We start from the raw sequence: 20,334 nt of genomic DNA, 5'->3' as shown, positions 1-20,334 counted from the left end.
TGCTGTGACTGGACAGGTTCCTGAGTGATTTTGGTGGTGCACTGTTTTGGTCTTGGTTAATGAAGGTTGGGGTAAGGTTTGAATGAGGTTGATATAAGCTCAGGGGCTGTGTGTGTGTATGTGTGTGTGTGTGTGTGTGTGTGTGTGTGTGTGTGTGTGTGTGTGTGTGTGTGTGTGTCAGGCCCACAGTTGATGTGCCGATGGGAGAGTGAGGGTCCCAAAGGCTGTGTGGTCCACTCCAATGATTGGAGTCTAGGGAAAGGGGTGGTAGTATGGGATCTAACATATACCCTATGGGCAAGTAAGCACACACATGCACTAGGCAAGGGCTTAGAAATAGCAATGATATACTCATAACTAAGGCACTACAATCTACCATCCTCAAGGAAACTGAGATGCGGAGCGTTTTAACATCAGTCTCAACAGTTTGTTTACTGTTCATTCACCCCAGAAAACATCTCTTCCAGCATATACAGTATCTCCATGTTGAAGGAAATAAAAAACATCCCCCATTCTCTCTCAATCAGACACTTCGATCTGGCATGACCTTGCTTATAAACAAAACAGGCTGATGTATGGAGACACACATACACACACACACACGGGACGCCACGCTATCTTGACATTTGGAGAAATTATCACAAACATAAGCGGGATGAGAGGGCCCCATTGACAGAGATAGGGAGAGTGAGTCCTCATAAGGGATGTAACCCATCAGTAGAGATAAAGTGTCCTCATAATGGATGTTAGCCATTGACAGAGATCGGTAGTGTCCTCATAAGTTCCATAAAGGATGGTTATGGTAATGTCCTCAGGCTTTGTTGGCTTTTCTCAACCTTCATTATAGGAGCCAGTTGTCATTCATCAGATAGACTAAGCTCAGAACCACCCTGCTGGGGTGATATTGTGAGGACATTAGCACTGTAATTCAGCCCCTAATGACCAGTTAAGGGATAGTGGTGCTTTTTGGAGTGTGACAAAGCTTTTCATCTGAATAATAGACAATATAGTGCTTCAGTGCTGTTGTGATTAATATAGGGTAAGGCCTTCCAACTTGCCTTCCATTTTTTGGAGGGAAATCTTTCCTCTTATAATTTGACTGGCAGATTTGACAGTTTCGCACTTTCCATACTCATGAGAGCATGTTTAGTGAGGATGTAGTGAGAACGTCCATACATTGATATTACTTATTGATATTACTAATCAGGTCATCATAATATATGCAACACATTCACCCCCATAACTCTCTCACACATCAATAAATCATCCACCATCATTGATGTCCGAATCTCAAATTCACTCTAAACTTCAAAGATGAGTGGCTGATTTTGTGTAGAAAGTTGAGTAACTTTAGAAGCTGAAGACATCCCCCATTTTCACAAGTTTCCCATTGGCTAACTGTGGGATAGAAGCTGATGTGAAAAGGAATTTTGGGAGGGTACATTTAAAAAAGGGGGGTTTGTGGGCGATATTTGAGAAGGATAGGAGCCCAGAGTTGGACAGTGATCCATCTCATTGTTTAGGTACCCCCAATATTTGGAAGTTGATCAAATATTTTGGTAGCCTACAGCATTAGAGTCTTCACTTTTCAGCAGGAGCCATTTGCTTTCCAACCTGTGTTTTCCCTCGATTGTATTTGAAATATTGCGAAAGGCCTGTTTTGTCTGCATTATGTTTTTTCACTGACAGATTTGCTGCGTGTTCCCATACTGTAGGCTATTCCTTGTTATTGGGCTACAATCCACAACTAGGCTATTTAAAAAAAGAAGCTATTGATCCTCTGTGGCTAAATTATAGGCCTTCTCATGATGTAGTAGTCTATTCTGAATGATTTCATTAACAGACAGCAGGGATTCTATAATTTTTGCAAATGTAATTCAATTTAACTGGGGTGCTGCAGTTCGTTCAGAACCCTTCGCGCGGCTATGCTTCTATAAGGAAATAAATGATGAAGTGCAACGTCGGAGAGATGAGAGTTGCAGGCTCATGTCTATCAGAGCAGAGAGGGAGAGAGATTATACAAATGTAATCTCATTCTAGTTATGTGAGAGATACTGGCGCGCTTCTCACACAGCCACGGCCACGCTTTGGTCTCAAACAAGACAATGTTGCGCAAACCATAAACCGGGCATTAGAATATTAGGCTCTTGCTGAAAATCTACTTTTTCACATAAAGTGTTTTTGTGGGGGCAGGAGAATAACGAAGAGGCAACTCGAATGAACTCTGATCGCTTTTATTATAATTTTTACATTGAAAAAAGTTAATTATTTTTCATGCCACGAGAGGTACAGGATCCGGCCAAATAGGGTCCGGAACAAAACAGTCCAAAACGGAGAGGTGCCGGATCCTGTTCCGGCAGGATCCATCTCAAATTAAGCACTGCAGTAGATTGGACCGAGTGCAAAGCAATATCACAAGGCCCTTCTGCTCATAAACTTTATCTTCACAGAAAGCCAGGCTGGTGCTAGCTTAAGGCCACAGCCAGGCACCAATTGCAGAGTGACAGAGAGAGTAAAATAACGATTGAGTGCAGGTCAATTTGGAGAGATAAGTGCGAGAGGGGCAGACTACAGTAATGGAAGTTGCGAAGAGGTGCATAAGAATCTGATAAAGGGGGTGGAGGGGGGATGTGTGTGTGAGAGTGTATGTGTGTTTGTGAGTGTTCGTATATCTGTAGGCTTTTGTCTTATGTTCTGTGCGCAAGTATGTGTTTGTCTGTGTGTCTCTTTAGTATTTTCAAGTGTTTGTATTTCTGTCTCATGTACAGCATGTGTATATATTTTTGTCTGCGTATGGATGTGTGTGTGTGTGTGTGTGTGTGTGTGTGTCTTGGGAGTGTGTGGGTCTGATTGAAGAATGAATCCACTTTGTGGCAGAAAGGAGCCTGTCCATTATTGATGAGCCGCGATGCCACACACACGAACACACACACACGAACACACACACACACGAACAAACACACTGAGTCAATGAAGACCATAGGGAGACACACGCGCACACACACATGCGCAAGTAAACACACACCAGTATTAAAATCAGTCATTTCATTATCCCAGTATTGAAGGGCTTTGGGTTATAACATTAAATCACACACTGAGAGTCGCTCTTGCTTTCTGAATTTCATCTGTTTTGCATTCATCCCTTAGCTTTATGGCATACAGTTCCTACTTACAAATTAAACTTAGCCTACATTATAAGCTACCCTGCACAGTGAAAGATGTGGTAGACTACCCTTACTTTAGAATTTTGATGTGAACTTCCACGGCATCTTTGTCTCGCCCTTACAGAGGGAAAGGCGGAGCTATTATGATCTTGCTATTACCTATCCAATCGTATTACATCAACACAAAGTGCTTAGGGGGTTATGGGTTGATTTGGAATTGGGCAGTAGGTGTAGTGCTCTGTATCTCCCTCTCTCTATTCAATTCCATCTGCAATAGTGCTTTATTGGCAAGAAATACGTATGTAAAATTGCCAAAGCAAAGGATATTAAGGAATCATTGTTGTATAATAACCCCCCCCCCCCCCCCCCCCCCCCCTCTCTCCACCCTCTCTCTTACCTCCAGTCCTGAGGGATGACTTCAGGCAGACGCCAAGTGACGTTGTGGTGGCGGCAGGGGAGCCGGCAGTCATGGAGTGCATCCCCCCACGGGGCCACCCGGAGCCCACCATCTCCTGGAAGAGGAATAACATGAAGGTCAACGACCACGACGAGAGGATCACTGTGAGTACTATCTACCTGTCTATAGAAATATACCTCTGTTGCATCCTTCCATCATTTCATTATTGTGGCTTTCCAAACAAGACAAAGGAGGCCTGCAATACTTTTTCCACATTTTGTTACGTTACAGACTTATTCTAAAATTGATTAAATTAATGTTTTTTCTCATCAAGCTACACACAATACCCCATAATGACAAAGTGAAAACAGGTTTTTATAAATTTTAGCAAATTTATAAAACAGAAAACACAGAAATACCTTATTTACATAAGTATTCAGACCCTTTGCTATGAGACTCAAAATTTAGCTCAGGTGCATCCTGTTTCCATTGATCATCCTTGAGATGTTTCTACAACTTGATTGGAGAACCACCAAGAACACAGTGGCCTCCATCATTCTTAAATGGAAGAAGTTTGGAACCATCAAGACTCTTCCTAGAGCTGGGCGCCAGGTCAAACTGAGCAATCGGGGGAGAAGGGCCTTGGTCAGGGAAGTGACCAACAACCCGATGGTCACTCTGACAGAGCTCCAGAGTTCCTCTGTGGAGATGGGAGAACCTTCCAGAAGGACAACCATCTCTGCAGCACTCCACCAATCAGGTATTTATGGTAGAGTGGCCAGACAGAAGCCATTTCTCAGTAAAAGGCACATGACAGCCCGCTTGGAGTTTGCCAAAAGGCACCTAAAGGACCCTCAGAGCATGAGAAACAAGATTCTCTGGTCTGATGAAATCAAGATTGAACTCTTTGGCCTGAATGCCAAGCATCATGTCTGGAGGAACCCTAGCACCATCCCTACAGTGAAGCAAGTTGGTGGCAGCATCATGCTGTGGGGATGTTTTTCAGCATTAGTGAGACTAGTCAGGATCGAGAAAAAGATGAACGGAGCAATGTACAGAGAGATTCTTGATGAAAACCTGCTCCAGAGCGCTCAGGATGTCAGACTGGGGCGAAGGTTCACCTTCCAACAGAACAACGACCCTAAGCACACAGCCAAGACAACGCAGGAGTGGCTTTGGGACAAGTCTCTGAATGTCCTTGAGTGGCTCAGCCAGAGCCCGGACTTGAACCCGATCGATCATCTCTGGAGAGACCTGAAAATAGCTGTGCAGCGATGCTCCCCATCCAATCTGACAGAGCTTGAGAGGATCTGCAGAGAAGAATGGGAGAAACTCCCCAAATACAGGTGTGCCATACTTGTAGCGTCATACCCAAGAAGAGTCAAGCCTGTAATCGCTGCCAAAGGTGCTTCAACAAAGTACTGAGTAAAGGGTCTGAATACTTGTGTAAATGTGATATTTCAGTTATTTATTTCGAAGTACCTGTTTTTGCTTTGTCTTTATGGGGTATTGTGTGTAGATTGATGAGGGAAAAAACGATTTAATCCATTTTAAAATAAGGCTGTAATGTAACAAAATGTGGAAAAAGTCAAGGGGTCTGAATAATTTCCGAATGCACTGTATATATATACACCTCAGTTTCATCTTTCTATCATTTCAGGGTTGTATCCATAGACTGTATGGTTGTATCCCTTTGTTTGGCAGCTGAACACTGGTCAATGCTATAATGGACAATCGTGTGTATGGAATTGCATAGATTTTTGATTATCGTCAATTATGGAAGTGAATTGATTATATGGCTCATTTAATTTAATCTATTTGAAGGTGTAATGACAAAAACAGACCCACCAGTACAACAGACCACCTTTCTGCTCTCCCTGAGACCTAAAGCACTCAGATACACTATATAATACACTACACACATAACTCACACTACAGTCACTTATCTATATAGAAGGCTTTGGGTATATGTATTCCACATTCGTCAATGTGGAGGTTCTCTCAATGTCAAGTACAAGCACATGAATGAGAGGAATAGTCAGGGGGGGGATGGGAGAGAGAAATAGAGAGAGTGGAGTGAGGTGAGGTTGGAGAGAGAGACAGAAACGGAAAGAGATAGTGGCAATTCGATGCTAGGGGTATGGAGAGAGAGAGATTGAGAGGGTGAGAGAGAAAAATAGATAAACAGACACAGATAACCAGACCAAATGCCTAAAGATGTTGTTTGCTTAATAAACAACATGATAGAGTGAATGGGCTTGGGGACACGACAAGCACATCATCATGCTTCCTTCCCCCTGTAGTGGCTTTTAAGGGGACACTGGTGGCTTACTTCTTGACTAACATGCTTGTTTGTTTATTCTCTCTCTCTCTCTCTAGATTCGAGGAGGAAAGCTGATGATTTCGAACACGAGGAAAAGCGACGCAGGCATGTTTGTGTGTGTGGGCACCAATATGGTGGGGGAACGAGACAGCGACCCAGCAGAACTAGTGGTGTTTGGTAAGTGGAGTTTACGTTCAGATGACCTTGCTTTCCCTGGTTCTGTGTTTTCTCTGGTCCTCTCTAATTTCTACTGTGAATTCATCATCTTTTCCCGACTTCTTTCACTCTCCAATCTTGTCCTACTTTTATTTATTTCTCTCTCTCTCTCACTTACTGTACGTTGTTTTCTCTCTGACCATATCTCTCTCTCGTCTGTCAGAGCGGCCATGTTCGTTAAGCGTCCTGTGAACCAGGTGGTGTTGGCTGATGACACGGTGGACTTCCTGTGTGAGGCCCACGGAGACCCCGCCCCCACCATCCGCTGGAGGAGAGAGGAAGGAGAGCTGCCCCCGTGGCAGGTGAGGACGAGAGAGAGAGAGAGAGAGAGAGAGAGAGGAGAGAGAGAGAGAGAGAGAGAGAGAGAGAGAGAGAGAGAGAGAGAGAAGAGAGAGAGAGAGAGAGAGAGAGAGAGAGAGAGAGAGAGAGAGAGAGAGAGAGAGAGAGAGAGAGAGAGAGAGAGAGAGAGAGAGAGAGAGAGAGAGAGAGAGAGAGAGAGAGAGAGAGAGAGAGAGAGAGAGAGAGAGAGAGAGAGAGAGAGAGAGAGAGAGAGAGAGAGAGAGAGAGAGAGAGAGAATTACCATGCTATCATTCTACATATTCACCCTGGTCTGTTGTTGTTGCAGGTCAGATATACGCAGTGACCACAGCCTGCGTCTGACCCAGGTCCGGGCTGAGGACGAGGGCACCTACATCTGTGTATCTGAGAACAGCGTGGGCAAGGCAGAGGCATCGGGCAGCCTGCAGGTCCATGGTAAGAGCAGGCACAACATACATTAAAATGGGCATGAGTGACACACACACACATACTGTATCTTATGTAAAGTTGACAGGCATTATTAAAGGAAGTTTAGTTCCGTTTCAGCAGCATTTGACTCCATAAATAATGACTTGGGTCTCCTGCACTTTTTGACATTTTACTTTTGGAACCCTCCACACACACACAAACACACACACACACACGAAAATACACACATGCGTGTGCGCATACACACACATAAGTAAAGACACAGGCGCACACACACACACCAATAGGAGTTTATGGCATGGAGTCGCATGGGGATTATTCTGTGTGAATGTTGGCAAAATTATTTAGTTTGGAGAGTGCAGCTGCAATATTAATGGCATATGCTAGTGTGTGTGTATGTGTCATTTTTTACCTATAGCCATCAAACCATAATATCTAGCCATAGCAGGGGTTGAGGTTAATTTCAAGATGAATAGAAATTCTGCTTGAAAATTGAAAATGGCATTTATTTATTTTTCACTTCCTGATTTGACTAAATTGACTCCAGCCGGAGACATACTACAACCCTCCAACCTGAGCCATACTACATCAAACATAATCTAATGATGATACACTAAATCTTGGTTCATTGGACTGCACTGCTCATTAAATCAAGTCTCAACTCAACACATCTCATTTTCATTCATCTCTTTCTTTTTTCTCTCCGCTCCATTTTTCTCCATCTCTCCATTCCAGTGGGTCCATTCAGTAAGTACACCATTTCATCTCGTGTGTGTGTGTGTGTCGGGAGGAGGGCAAGGAATTATCTGATTCCATGCGGTTGCCATAGAGATGTAGGATCTTAATTTGAGCCAGTTTGCTACAGCAGGAAAATAATCCTGCAGCAACAGGAAATGTGAATTATTATGTGGATTATTAATGGAAATTTTTGTAGGGTTGATACATTTTTTTGTCAGGGCAAATCAAGTCTGAATTTTCAGACTGGAAATTATAAACTTTAGAAACCTTTTAAAAACTTAAATACACAACAAGTTTGCTGTGTAGGAAAATTCTCAGCAACAAAATACTGATCAAATTAAGATACTACATCTGTATTGGGCATAGTAGAAACCTGTCATTTGCTTTTATACTGTATGATTGGCGTCTCGGTGAACGGGGTAAAAGTCAATATTCATTAAGCGCCCCTGACAGCCCTTTCAAATCATACTCTGACAATACCATATATGGACGTGGCTCAACGTCAGCAATCCAATCAGCTTCGAGTTCATCTACAAAATGGTCTGTACTATAGATAGTCTTCACTATATATACAGCAACAACCACCGACACATTAACCATAAACATTGAAATGCAAAAAAGGATCATTGGATCAAACTGGCCTGTGATATTGACGCATGCAGAGCTAGCCTTTTCTGTACACCTACAACGACATACACCATGGTTGACTTGTAACTTGCAATCCCCACGGTTATATCCGCAGTGCGGGCGGGTTTAGGTTCATGAAAATATTGTGTGGATGAAAGGCGGATGGATGGCGGTCGGGTTGAATAAAGGGAAAACATACTTAAGAAAATACATACTCTGTAGCTCTGTAGCTCAATTGGTAGAGCATGGCGCTTGTAACGCCAGGGTAGTGGGTTCGATCCCCAGGACCACCCATACGTAAAAATGTATGCACACATGACTGTATGTCGCTTTGGATAAAAGCGTCTGCTAAATGGCTTATTATTATTATTATTATATTATATTATTATAAATTTATAATTATTGTGCAATTGATATCTATAGGCTACATTAAGGTTTTTCTTTTATTATTTTAGGTTATCTGGCATTAGTGTGTAAGCCTAAGCTTTAGGGCCTAACTTTATGCGCACCAATAGCCAAACGCTTTTGGCAATGGGCAGAAAAAGTTAACATCGATCCACTGAGGCAAAAAGGACAATGCCGGAGTTTAATTCAATAAGAGAAAAGCTGGGAAATGGAGAGTTGAAAATAAAGAGAAGGGAGGGCCAGAAAAGTAATGTTTCGGAAAGAGGATGATAGCAGTGTGATGATTATGAGGCGCTATACAAATCCGACTGTCACAAGACGGGGACTTTAAATAGGCCTATGGCACATCAAGGGAACTGTAGCCTACTGTTCAGATGGGTTAAATGGAAACTGAAATCTAGACACTGACTGTGGGTCTATAACCTCTCACAGTCTTAATATTAACTCCTGCAGAATTAAGCATTTCTTGCAGTAAAATGATACACCAAATGCAAATTTTTACTTGGGAACAAGAGTGGAGAAATATGATTTATTTCTTTCAGCATCTTGAGAAAATGCTAATGCGCAGTTAGGGACCATCTGTAGAAGTGCTATCTTTATCAGCATCATAATATACAATATTTCAATCACATAAAATATGCATCCAAGCCGAACTGAGATCTTATCAGAAACATGTTGAGTTGTTTTTACAGCTTTCTATTTCCTTACAACCGGTCAAACTGATGTGATTTTGTACAGGTTATTGCATTTTCTACCCGGTCCCTAAACGTCTTTGCTCCGCGAAAAAAGCAGAGATGACAGAGAACTTTACCGATGTCAACCAGATTAAACTATTAATTCTATAATTTATGGCATTAGTCTGGTAAGCAAGGGTTTATTTAGTCTCCCAAGGCAACATATAATGAAAGAAGAGGAGCTGCATGTATCTAATTATAGACAAGCTGACTAACAAATAGCCTACCAAAATATCAGAAATTAAAGCAGAGACATATCTAAATTACAGTGCCTTCAGAAAGTTGTCATACCCCTTATTCCACAGTGTTACAGCCTGAATTCAAAATTGATTTAATTGATTTTTTTTCCCCACCCATCTATGCAGAATACACCATAATGAAAAAGTGAAAACATGTTTTTAGAAATGTTTGCAAAGTTATTGAAAATGAAATACAGTGGCTTGCAAAAGTATTCACCCCCCTTGGCATTTTTCCTATTTTGTTGCCTTACAACGTGGAATTAGAATGGATTTTTGGGGGTTTGTATCATTTGATTTACAGAACATGCCTACCACTTTGAAGATGAAAAATATATTTGGGTGTGAAACAAACAAGAAATAAGACAAAAAAACAGAACTTGAGCGTGCATAACTATTCACCCCCCGAAAGTCAATACTTTGTAGAGCCACCTTTTGCAGCAATTACAGCTGCAAGTCTCTTGGGGTATGTCTCTATAAGCTTGGCACATCTAGCCACTGGGATTTTTGCCCATTCTTCAAGGCAAAACTGCTCCAGCTCCTTCAAGTTGGATGGGTTCCGCTGGTGTACAGCAATCTTTAAGTCATACCACAGATTCTCAATTGGATTGAGGTCTGGGCTTTGACTAGGCCATTCCAAGACATTTAAATGTTTCCCCTTAAACCACTCGAGTGGTGCTTTAGCAGTATGCTTAGGGTCATTGTCCTGCTGGAAGGTGAACCTCCGTCCCAGTCTCAAATATCTGGAAGACTGAAACAGGTTTCCCTCAAGAATTTCCCTGTATTTAGCGCCATCCATCATTCCTTCAATTTTGACCAGTTTCCCAGTCCCTGCCGATGAAAAACATGGTGTTCTCGGGGTGATGAGAGAAGTTGGGTTTGCGCCAGACATAGCGTTTTCCTTGATGGCCAAAAAGCTCAATTTTAGTCTCATCTGACCAGAGTACCTTCTTCCATATGTTTGGGGAGTCTCCCACATGCCTTTTGGGGAACACCAAACGTGTTTGCTTCTTTTTTTCTTTAAGCAATGGCTTTTTTTCTGGCCATTCTTCCGTAAAGCCCAGCTCTGTGGAGTGTACGGCTTAAAGTGGTCCTATGGACAGATACTCCAATCTCCACTGTGGAGCTTTGCAGCTCCTTCAGGGTTATCTTTGGTCTCTTTGTTTTCTCTCTGATTAATGCCCTACTTGCCTGAGTTTTGGTGGGCGGCCCTCTCTTGGCAGGTTTGTTGTGGTGCCATATTCTTTAAATTTTTTAATAATGGATTTAATGGTGCTCCGTGGGATGTTCAAAGTTTCTGATATTTTTTTATAACCCAACCCTGATCTGTACTTCTCCACAACTTTGTCCCTGACCTGTTTGGAGAGCTCCTTGGTCTTCATGGTTCCGCTTGCTTGGTGGTGCCCCTTGCTTAGTGGTGTTGCAGACTCTGGGGCCTTTCAGAACAGGTGTGTATATATACTGAAATCATGTGACAGATCATGTGACACTTAGATTGCACACAGGTGGACTTTATTTAACTAATTATGTGACTTCTGAAGGTAAGTGGTTGCACCAGATCTTATTTAGGGGCTTCATAGCAAAGGGAGTGAATACATATGCACGCACCACCTTTCCGTTATTTATTTTGTCAAATTGTTATTTTTTTCATTTCACTTCACCAATTTGGACTATTTTGTTTATGTCCATGACATGAAATCCAAATAAAAATCCATTTAAATTACAGGTTGTAATGCAACAAAATAGGAAAAAAACGCCAAGGGGGATGAATACTTTTGCAAGGCACTGTATACTGTAGGTGTGTCTTTGGATACTGTAGCAAGACACTGTATTAATAGCGTTTGGGTGCGTTTTAAATTACGACTGGGTCTACTCCAGCGTGTGTGTGTGTCTGTTGTCTGTCTGTGTCACTGTGTGACTGTGACAGCTGCCTGTCACTCTTCGCCCCTGAGGAGGCTTTCTCCGAGGACACGGCTGTCCTTTGTAACTTACTGTGTGTTCCTGTGTGTGTGTGTGTGTGTGTGTGTGTGTGTGTGTGTGTGTGTGTGTGTGTGTGTGTGTGTGTGTGTGTGCATGCATGTGTAAGACAGCTTGAGAAAGAGAACTGACTGTTCTTGTGTGTGTGTGTGTAAGACAGCTTGTTTGCATTTGTCTGTTTGAATGTGTGTATGAACATCACAAGAGCAATTACAAGCGCAGATGACTGCTGGACAGACCATAGTCTAATTCGCTCCACTATGTCCATCCGACTCATGCGGACAAGGAGGGTGCAGAAAAAGCTGAACCGGCTAAGGTTTGACATTAAAAGTCTGGGTGATGCCAGCAAATGACCACACCTCCAGACTGTTCTTGGTGCAGAACTGCACAATGAATATCCTGAGGATATTGGAACACACTAGAGCATGCTCAAGTTCACCAACCTTAACGCCTGCCAGGACTCCCTCGGCTATAAGACCAAAAAGCACAAGGACTGGTTTGATGAGAATGACTCTGAAATTGAACAGCTCATTGGCACCAAGCAGAGAACCTTCTGTGCCTGGCAGAACGATATCAACTGCAGGGCCACAAGAGAAGCTCATGCCAGAGCGAAGGCAGTTGTCCAACACCAGGTGAGGGAACTAAAAAACAAATGGTGGACAGAAAAGGCCCTGGAGATCCAGCAGCTGGCAGACTCTGGAGATTCCAGAGGCTTTTATGACGCCACCAAGGATGGTATACGGACCCAGTTACCGCGTCCCAAACCCCCTTCGCTCAAAAGATGGCCAAAAGCTGCAGAAGGAATGACGAATATATTCAATCCACGTGGAAAGAGCACTTTGATGAGATCCTCAACAGAAGGATAGCAGTTGAGGTAGAGGTCAATGATCACATCGATATGGGACAAGGAGGAAATTCCTGCAGAACTCAGGGACGCACTAATGGTCACCATTTTTTTAAAATGGGTACCAAGCAGACTGTGGGAACTATTGTGGCATCTCCCTCCTGTCCACCACCGGGAAAACACTTACACGCATACTGGCCAACCGACTCCTTCCCCTGTCAGAAGAAATCCTCCCAAATCAAATTAACAAAAAAAATATTGGTCACATACACATATTTAGCAGATGTTATTGCGGGTGTAGTGAAATGTTTGTGTTCCTAGCTCCAACAGTGCAGTAGTATCTAACAATACACAACAATATACACAAAGCTAAAAGTAAAATAATGGAATTAAGAAATATATCAATATTAGGACAGCAATGTTGGAGTCCGGAGTATATATATACAGTACCAGTCAAAAGTTTGTACACACCTACTCATTCAAGGGTTTTTCTTTATTTTTACTATTTTCTACATTGTAGAATAATAGTGAAGACATAAAAATTATGAAATAACACATATGGAATCATGTAGTAACCAAAAAAGTGTTAAACAAATCAAAATATATTTTTTATATTTGAGATTCTTCAAAGTAGCCACCCTTTGCCTTGATGACAGCTTTGCACACTCTTGGCATTCTCTCAACCAGCTTCATGAGGAATGCTTTTCCAACAGTCTTGATGGAGTTCCCACATATGCTGAGCACTTGTTGGCTGCTTTTCCTTTACTCTGCGGTCCAACTCATCCCAAACCATCTCAATTGGGTTGAGGTCGGATTATTTTGGAGGCCAGGTCATCTGATGCAGCACTCCATCACTCTCCTTGGTCAAATAGCCCTTACACAGCCTGGAGGTGTGTTTTGGGTCATTGTCCTGTTGAAAAACAAATGATAAGCGCAAACCAGATGGAATGGTGTATCGCTGCAGAATGCTGTGGTAGCCATGTTGGTTAAGCGTGCCTTGAATTCTAAATAAATCACAGACTGTGCCACCAGCAAAGCACCCCCACACCATCACACCACCCCCTCCATGCTTCACGGTGGGAACCACACATGCAGAGATCATCCGTTCACCTACTCTCCGTCTCACAAAGACACGACGGTTGGAACCAAAAATCTCAAATTTGGACAGATTTTCACCAATCTAATGTCCATTGCTCATGTTTCTTGGCCCAAGCAAGTCTCTTCTTCTTATTGGTGTCCTTTAGTAGTGGTTTCTTTGCAGCAATTCGACAATGAAGGCCTGATTCACGCAGTCTCCTCTGAACAGTTGATGTTGAGATGTGTCTGTTACTTGAACTCTGTGAAGCATTTCAAGGCATTCAAGGCCAAACTCTTCAACCTGAAAAAATTCAAGGCCAAGAGCAAAGTCACCAACACTTCCATTGTGTAGCTCCAGTATGCAGATGATAACGCTATCACTGCCCACTGCAGTGCAACCTGGATGCTTTCACAAAGGCAGACAAGCTTCTCAGTCTGGCCCTAAACATAAAAATGACAAAAATCCTCCACCAACTCAACTGCTCAACACCAGCTCCGATGGACTGGCCATGTTGTCAGGATGCCCAACTCTCGCCTCCCGAAACAGGTCCTGTATTCACAACTAAACGCAGGACAGCGGGCTCCTGGAGGACAAAAGAAGCGGTACAAGAACAACCTAAAGACTAACCTCAAAATGTTCCACATAAACATCTCCAGCTGGGAGGAGACTGCGAAAAGATAGGTTGACATGGAGGAAAACTGTCCAAGAAAGAGTAGCACATTATGAAAAAGATCTCCACCATGCCGCAGAAGACAAGCGGCAACTTCGAAAGGAGAGACTTTCCATCAATGCCCAACCACCACCACTCACCCCTGCCCACACTGCAGCAAAATATGTGGCTCCCAGATCGGCCTCTTCCGCCATCTGAAGACCTACAAGCAGGACCCATCAGGAGGACAATCATACTCGACCCCAAGTGATCGCGATGATGATGTGTGTGTGTGTGTGTGTGTGTGTGTGTGTGTGTGTGTGAGAGAGAGCCCCCTCTCTCTTAGTGCATGGTTTTAGATTGTCTGTTGTAAACTCTTTGTCTGCTGCTGTTTGATTTAGAGGCCTGCTGTGAGTTGCTGTGTTCCATACGACTTCAACACTGAAACTAACTGCACACTGATCTGGCCTAGCATAAGCACAGTATGTGGGGGCTGAGGAGTCAGTTGAAAAGTACTTTACACACAAAGACACACACACACTTCCTTGTGAAGATGCATCTGTATACACACACACACACACACAGACACACACACACACACACACAGCTGCTTTACCTCCCTCTGACCACCACTCTCCTTCGTAACAGACCTCCTTCACTTATCTTATCACAAAGAAAGAGTCATGGACTCCCACAGTCTAAAATAGACTCTCTTATGCATGTCTCCCCAGTTATGTATGTACTTACTTGCAATAGGCACTTAAAATAAGTAAACGGACTCCGTTTTTGAAATTCAAAGCAAGTATCTCTATAATTTTTGAAAGAAATAATTTTTCTCCAGCCCCATCCCTCAGCTTCAAACCAAACAAAGTGGCTAATTCCTTTGGCTGTCAAACAAATTCAGGATTGTGGCTTTAAAGATCGAACTTAGATTCTTAAAACGTGTAGGAGGCGGAAGCCATTTCTAATTTCTTCCCTATGACACATCTGATACGTTGACTCAATTCTGGTGTTATGTATATTTTAGATCCGCCATTACAGTGTGTTCCCCAATGTGCTATCCCATGTGAGAACATTAATGCTTCTCCCTTTTCCCTCCCTGAAGCTCAGCGCTGTAGCGCTGTGCCCATTATGGCTAATAATTTATTGTAGCCATAGGCGATGTGTGAGAGAATGTGTCTCCTCAAATCAAGCATCGTCGTTGTTATTCTCAAGATGGAGCTTCAGAGGGAAAAAAGTCCCAGTTAAAAAAAACACTGAAAGTAGCTGGATTTGCGCTTAGTCAAGTTGTCTTAATCAAACCCCTTGTCTAGTGTGGAGTGGATTTGTTTTGTTGGTATTGTTGTCGATAAATCATCAAAGTGTGTTGTCTTTGTGTGTGCGTCTCTGTCTGTGGGCGCACAAGCCTTGGGTGAGGTAGCATAAGATGTGGTTATTACGTTGCGTTTCTGCCCTTTCAGCGCTTTCATCAGCCGTGTGAATGGGATCGAATCAATAGGGGCGCATGCCCCGGAGATAGCTACGTAGACAGAAAAGAGGGATACATAGATTGTCGTTTGCTGGTGTTACTTTTGTTTGCTAGCTAGCTAGCTCTTCTTCTGCCCCACAGCTCGTAGCCCAAATGACAGACAGCAGGGAATGTGTTTCAGATCTTGTTGACCTTTGGGGTCGGCATGTGGCGTCTCGTTTGACCCCTGAACACGACCCACTGCGACCTCTGCTAGGGGTCTATTTTGGGGGTGATCTATCTGGTTGTTGCCATGCTAACCATGCCCGTCCCGCTGTGCGAAGAGCGAGGATGGCAGGAAGAAGGGGTAGCTTTTTCTGTTGGGTGTCGTTAGGGGAGAATGAAAGCTCGTGGTAGGCCTACACACTTCGGAAATAGAGCAACCATCCTGAAATAAACACACCTCACAAAGTGAAAATACACACAGGGCAGTTAACCAAAGGTGGTTATAGCTTTTCTGTTAGACTAACTGCTCTAGGTGGGTCGATAGTGATTGCTGGGGTCTGGCTCCTCTATTGGTTTGATGAATTGAAAGGAAATGAGAGCAGAGGTAAAATGGATGCTGCCCAAAGGCACTATTAATGTTCTATGTCAGGACCTGTCTCTCACTCTCTTTTCCTTTCTCTCTCTCTACCTCTCATTCACTCTACTCTCTCTACCCCCTCTCCTTCTCTCTACTCCTCCTTCTCTTTACCCCCTGGCCTTCATCTCTATCTGCTCTCTAATTGAGAGTGAAAGTGAAATAAGAGAGATGGATCAGCCAGGGAGATGAGAAATCAATTAGGCACCACAAGGGCAAAGGTGACATCATTACGCATTCAGTCCCTCCGCAATAATAGACAATAGCTGGTGGTGTGATCAATAGCAATCAAGAGGCTGTGTGTGTGTGTGTGTGTGTGTGTGTGTGTGTGTGTGTGTGTGTGTGTGTGTGTGTGTGTGTGTGTGTGTGTGTGTGTGTGTGTGTGTGTGTGTGTGTGTGTGTGTGTGTGTGGACGTGTTTAACTATACTTGTGGGGACCAGAAGTCCCCACAAGAATAGTAAACCAAGAAAAATCTGCCCAACTGTGGACATTTTGTTGGTCCCCACAAGGTCAAATGCTATTTCTAGGGGGTTTAGCGTTAAGGTTAGAATTAGTGTTAGGGTTAGAATTAGGGTTAGGAGCTAGGGTTAGGTTTAGGGTTAAGGTTATGTTTTAGGTTAGGGTAAGGGTATGGGTTAGGGTTAGGGAAAATATGATTTTGAATGGGACTGAATTCTATTTCCCCACAAGGTTAGCTGTGTGTGTGTGTGTGTGTGTGTGTGTGTGTGTGTGTGTGTGTGTGTGTGTGTGTGTGTGTGTGTGTGCGTGCGTGTGAGAAGTTTCATTCTCCTCATCCCCATTTTATTATTTTCATCCTTCAAAGATATCTGAATACAAGGTCCTAGATCAAGAAGTGACCGCCAAACGTCCAGATTTGTGTACATGACTGGGTAGGGTAGAGAGGTATGGTGGGCTCCTCGATATGCTCCAGTAGCTCATCGGGGTGGTGGTGGGGGCAATGAGAATTCCACTAACCAGGGCTAACTAGCTGACAGTTACCCTGGATCACTTTCTTGTAAGGATTGCTTTGAAAAACTATGCAAGTCCTATTAGTTGCGGTGGCTAATGCTCGGGTTAGCATCACAATGGTAGTATGACGAAGCCCGTTGGGAATAGGATGGATTTTCAACATGAACAGTTTCTTCATGAGAGGACTGCAAAACACAAGCCCATGAAATATGTGTGGACTTGTTTTCTTACGCAAATTGAAGAAACCATGCACAGGTCGAATGTCGTCGCATTAGCGACATGAAAACGAGTACATCAAATAGTACTCGTTTTTTAAAGCTCTTTATCAATGTTAAACGTGGTGGTGGATCTACCTACATGGTGTTTAACAATGAAGACAAGTGTGTACTAGAAAACAAACGTGAACTATAAATTGTCAAGTGTGTACTAGAAATCCACCCACACAAAGCACCCCCATTGCATCTCTGTTTTCCATCAATGCTTTGCCCACTTTTTGGCATTTCAAAACAAAATGTCTCTTATGACTTGCATCCTGGCACCATGTAGGTTTAATGTGCTATTAGTGGTATATGTTGTCAAACCACTAGTGAAAAATGGCCACTGATCATGTAGAAAGCCAAAGAACCCTAAATCCTTATCAAAAAAATAAAAAATCTAAAATGTATGTAAGCGTTAGATTGGTAGAGTTGTCAAAGTGGTGGTCTGTATTTTACTCTCTCTAAACAGAGGTGTGTGTGTGTGTGTGTGTGTGTGTCCATAGTGTTTGTGAGCACAGGGTGCTCTGGTGAGCCCCTAAGCATTCCACACGTACACAGTGTCAGTGGTGACAGCGTGGTGGACACACACACCGCTTGCAGACACATACTAACACGAAGACAGGATAGCACATGCACACCACACACAGGCACACACGCACGCACACACACAAAGAAACACAACATAAACATACTCTTCCCTCTCTCTGCAGTGCCCCCTCAGATTGTGGTTCGGCCACGGGACCAGATCACAGCCCAGGGTCGCACCGTAACCTTCCTCTGTGGCACAAAGGGCAACCCTCCACCTGCCGTGTTCTGGCAGAAAGAAGGCAGCCAGGTAAGACACACACCATGGAACACAGTTGTTCTGTATACACCAATATGATCACTTCACTGTTCAGTCAGCATGGTTCTGCCACAAAATGGCTGCCATGCCAACAGCAGGCCATTGGTCGAAAAGCAGTAATTGATGAAACAGGACAAAGGAGGCTGACATGAATTGTGCAGAGCAACAGACGGGCTACAGTTAGTCAACTGACAGTCCAGTACAACATTGGTGACCCATTAAAGCTTATAATATAAACTCCAACGCGAAAGGTACTGTTTACTTGATCATGTCAGCACGATGTAACAGCAGTTTAGAGCATTTTTCGTCCTCTCCCCCAGTCCACTTAAACTTTTCTTCTTTATTTCCCATGGGCTTCACCCGAGTACCCCCTAGTGGCTGGAATAATACTGTATTAAGCTCCTTACAGCACCGGTATCACCAGCAGTACATTTCCTGTTAATTCCCATAACTTCTAATCTACGTTTGTTTGGTTATGGTAATTTCTGTTAATTCATTCAGTATATTATTATTACAGTCTTACTGTTGTCATTGTAGGAGTGGACACGTTGTTTGCAGAGCGCACAACCTAGGCTACACTATTTAATTCAATTTACAAGTTGTCAATTTATTCATTGTCTTTTGTTTGGAGCGCACCTGTCAATCTTGAGTAAGGACACGCATTTGATTACGCATAGAACTAGGCCTATTCTACCTGGCCTGCGTGCAAATGTAGGCCTATACATGTGCCCATTTGGGGATCTGATACTATTTCTGATTGTCTTAACTCACCATCACTGTGGAGCTTCTCAGTCTTTTTTCACAATCATTGAGAATGTCAATAATTCCTCAACATAGCCTATTTGAAAAATCTTTCCATTACTCTCCCATTCGAATACCATAAAAAAATGTCATAAAATAGGCCTACCTGATTACTTTTTATCCATTGCGCAAGTAGCCTACAGTTGTATCTGTCTGTCCGGAGCTCACTGGCACATGAAACTCTGAGGGCCCAAAATATTTTATACAATGTTGCAAGTTTGCTAGCACAAGCTTCTGGCTGACCAAGTTAATGGTTGATACAATGTTTCAAGTTCCTTGCAGACAGGCCATGCGTAGCCAATGTGGTTTATAGGATATTTATTTTTATCAGGATTTTTTCTACCTGCGGGTTGCAATGTTTTTATTTGTTGGCTTTATGTAGGCTATTTTTAAATATTGGCAATGGCAATAGAAGTTACTTTTAGATTTGTATAATTTTCATCTAGATAGTTTTGATTAACCACATGACATTGATTTTGAGATAGGAATACCTTATTATAAATAAATAAAACCATTCCGTGAAAATGTGCATATGAAAATCATAACTGGCACACAGATCAGTAGAAATGTTGCGATAACTTGGCACTCCAAATGGAAAAGGTTGCCGACCACTGGTGTAGCCTATTACTGGGAACTTCAGGAGTTTTAAAGGCGAAGGCCAGCAGCAGCGGGCAGGAGGAGGATCGGGAACAAGTTTTTTTCTTCTGGTTAGGCTATATTGATCTCTGGCTCCCTCTTTAGTAATTTGTGTGTCTTTAATTTTTAATCTCAGTGCTTAAAGCATCAGACAAGCTCAGTAGCCTACATATAGTTGATTTTATTCAAACATAGGGTGTGTCTCTATATGGAAAGATACACGCTTTAAAATTTAGACCAATCGAAAGAACAGACGACTCTCGGTTGACTAAGATGGCTCCTACCCAGCTCTGATAAGAACAAACACACATGCACACACACACAGAACAATGCACACACACACAAACACATGTACAAACATGCACACACGCACACGTGCTCAAGCGCAAACACTTTTTGAGGCAGAGTGGGAGGTGAACCCTGGTGTTAGTCTGTGGTGTAATGTGCAATCCTCTGGATATACTTCTCATTTTAGAGCAGATCTCACCAGGAGTATATAGGCAACATAGGCAAAATATGTGTGTATGTGTCTCCGTGCGTGTCACTGTGAGAATCCAGAGAGCTTTGTGAAGCATAACAGTCTGCAGCAACATGCTGAAAGGC

At 43.0% G+C, this 20,334-nt stretch overlaps 1 pseudogene across 1 annotated transcript in view; it reads left to right on the top strand.

Annotated features, from left to right (window-relative positions):
* Positions 1–20,334, top strand: part of LOC311142632 (roundabout homolog 3-like) — a 280,782-nt pseudogene that overhangs the window by 213,998 nt on the left and 46,450 nt on the right. The window contains exons 3-8 of the transcript in view: positions 3,568–3,725; positions 5,941–6,065; positions 6,264–6,402; positions 6,727–6,854; positions 7,584–7,595; positions 18,161–18,285. The product of the transcript in view is annotated as a roundabout homolog 3-like (transcript). The remainder of the gene's footprint in view (positions 1–3,567; positions 3,726–5,940; positions 6,066–6,263; positions 6,403–6,726; positions 6,855–7,583; positions 7,596–18,160; positions 18,286–20,334) is intronic.

Source organism: Coregonus lavaretus (genome assembly GCF_964263955.1).
Source record: "Coregonus lavaretus genome assembly, chromosome: 15".
NCBI lineage: Eukaryota > Metazoa > Chordata > Actinopteri > Salmoniformes > Salmonidae > Coregonus > Coregonus lavaretus.
This window is presented reverse-complemented; position numbering and strand designations above follow the sequence as displayed.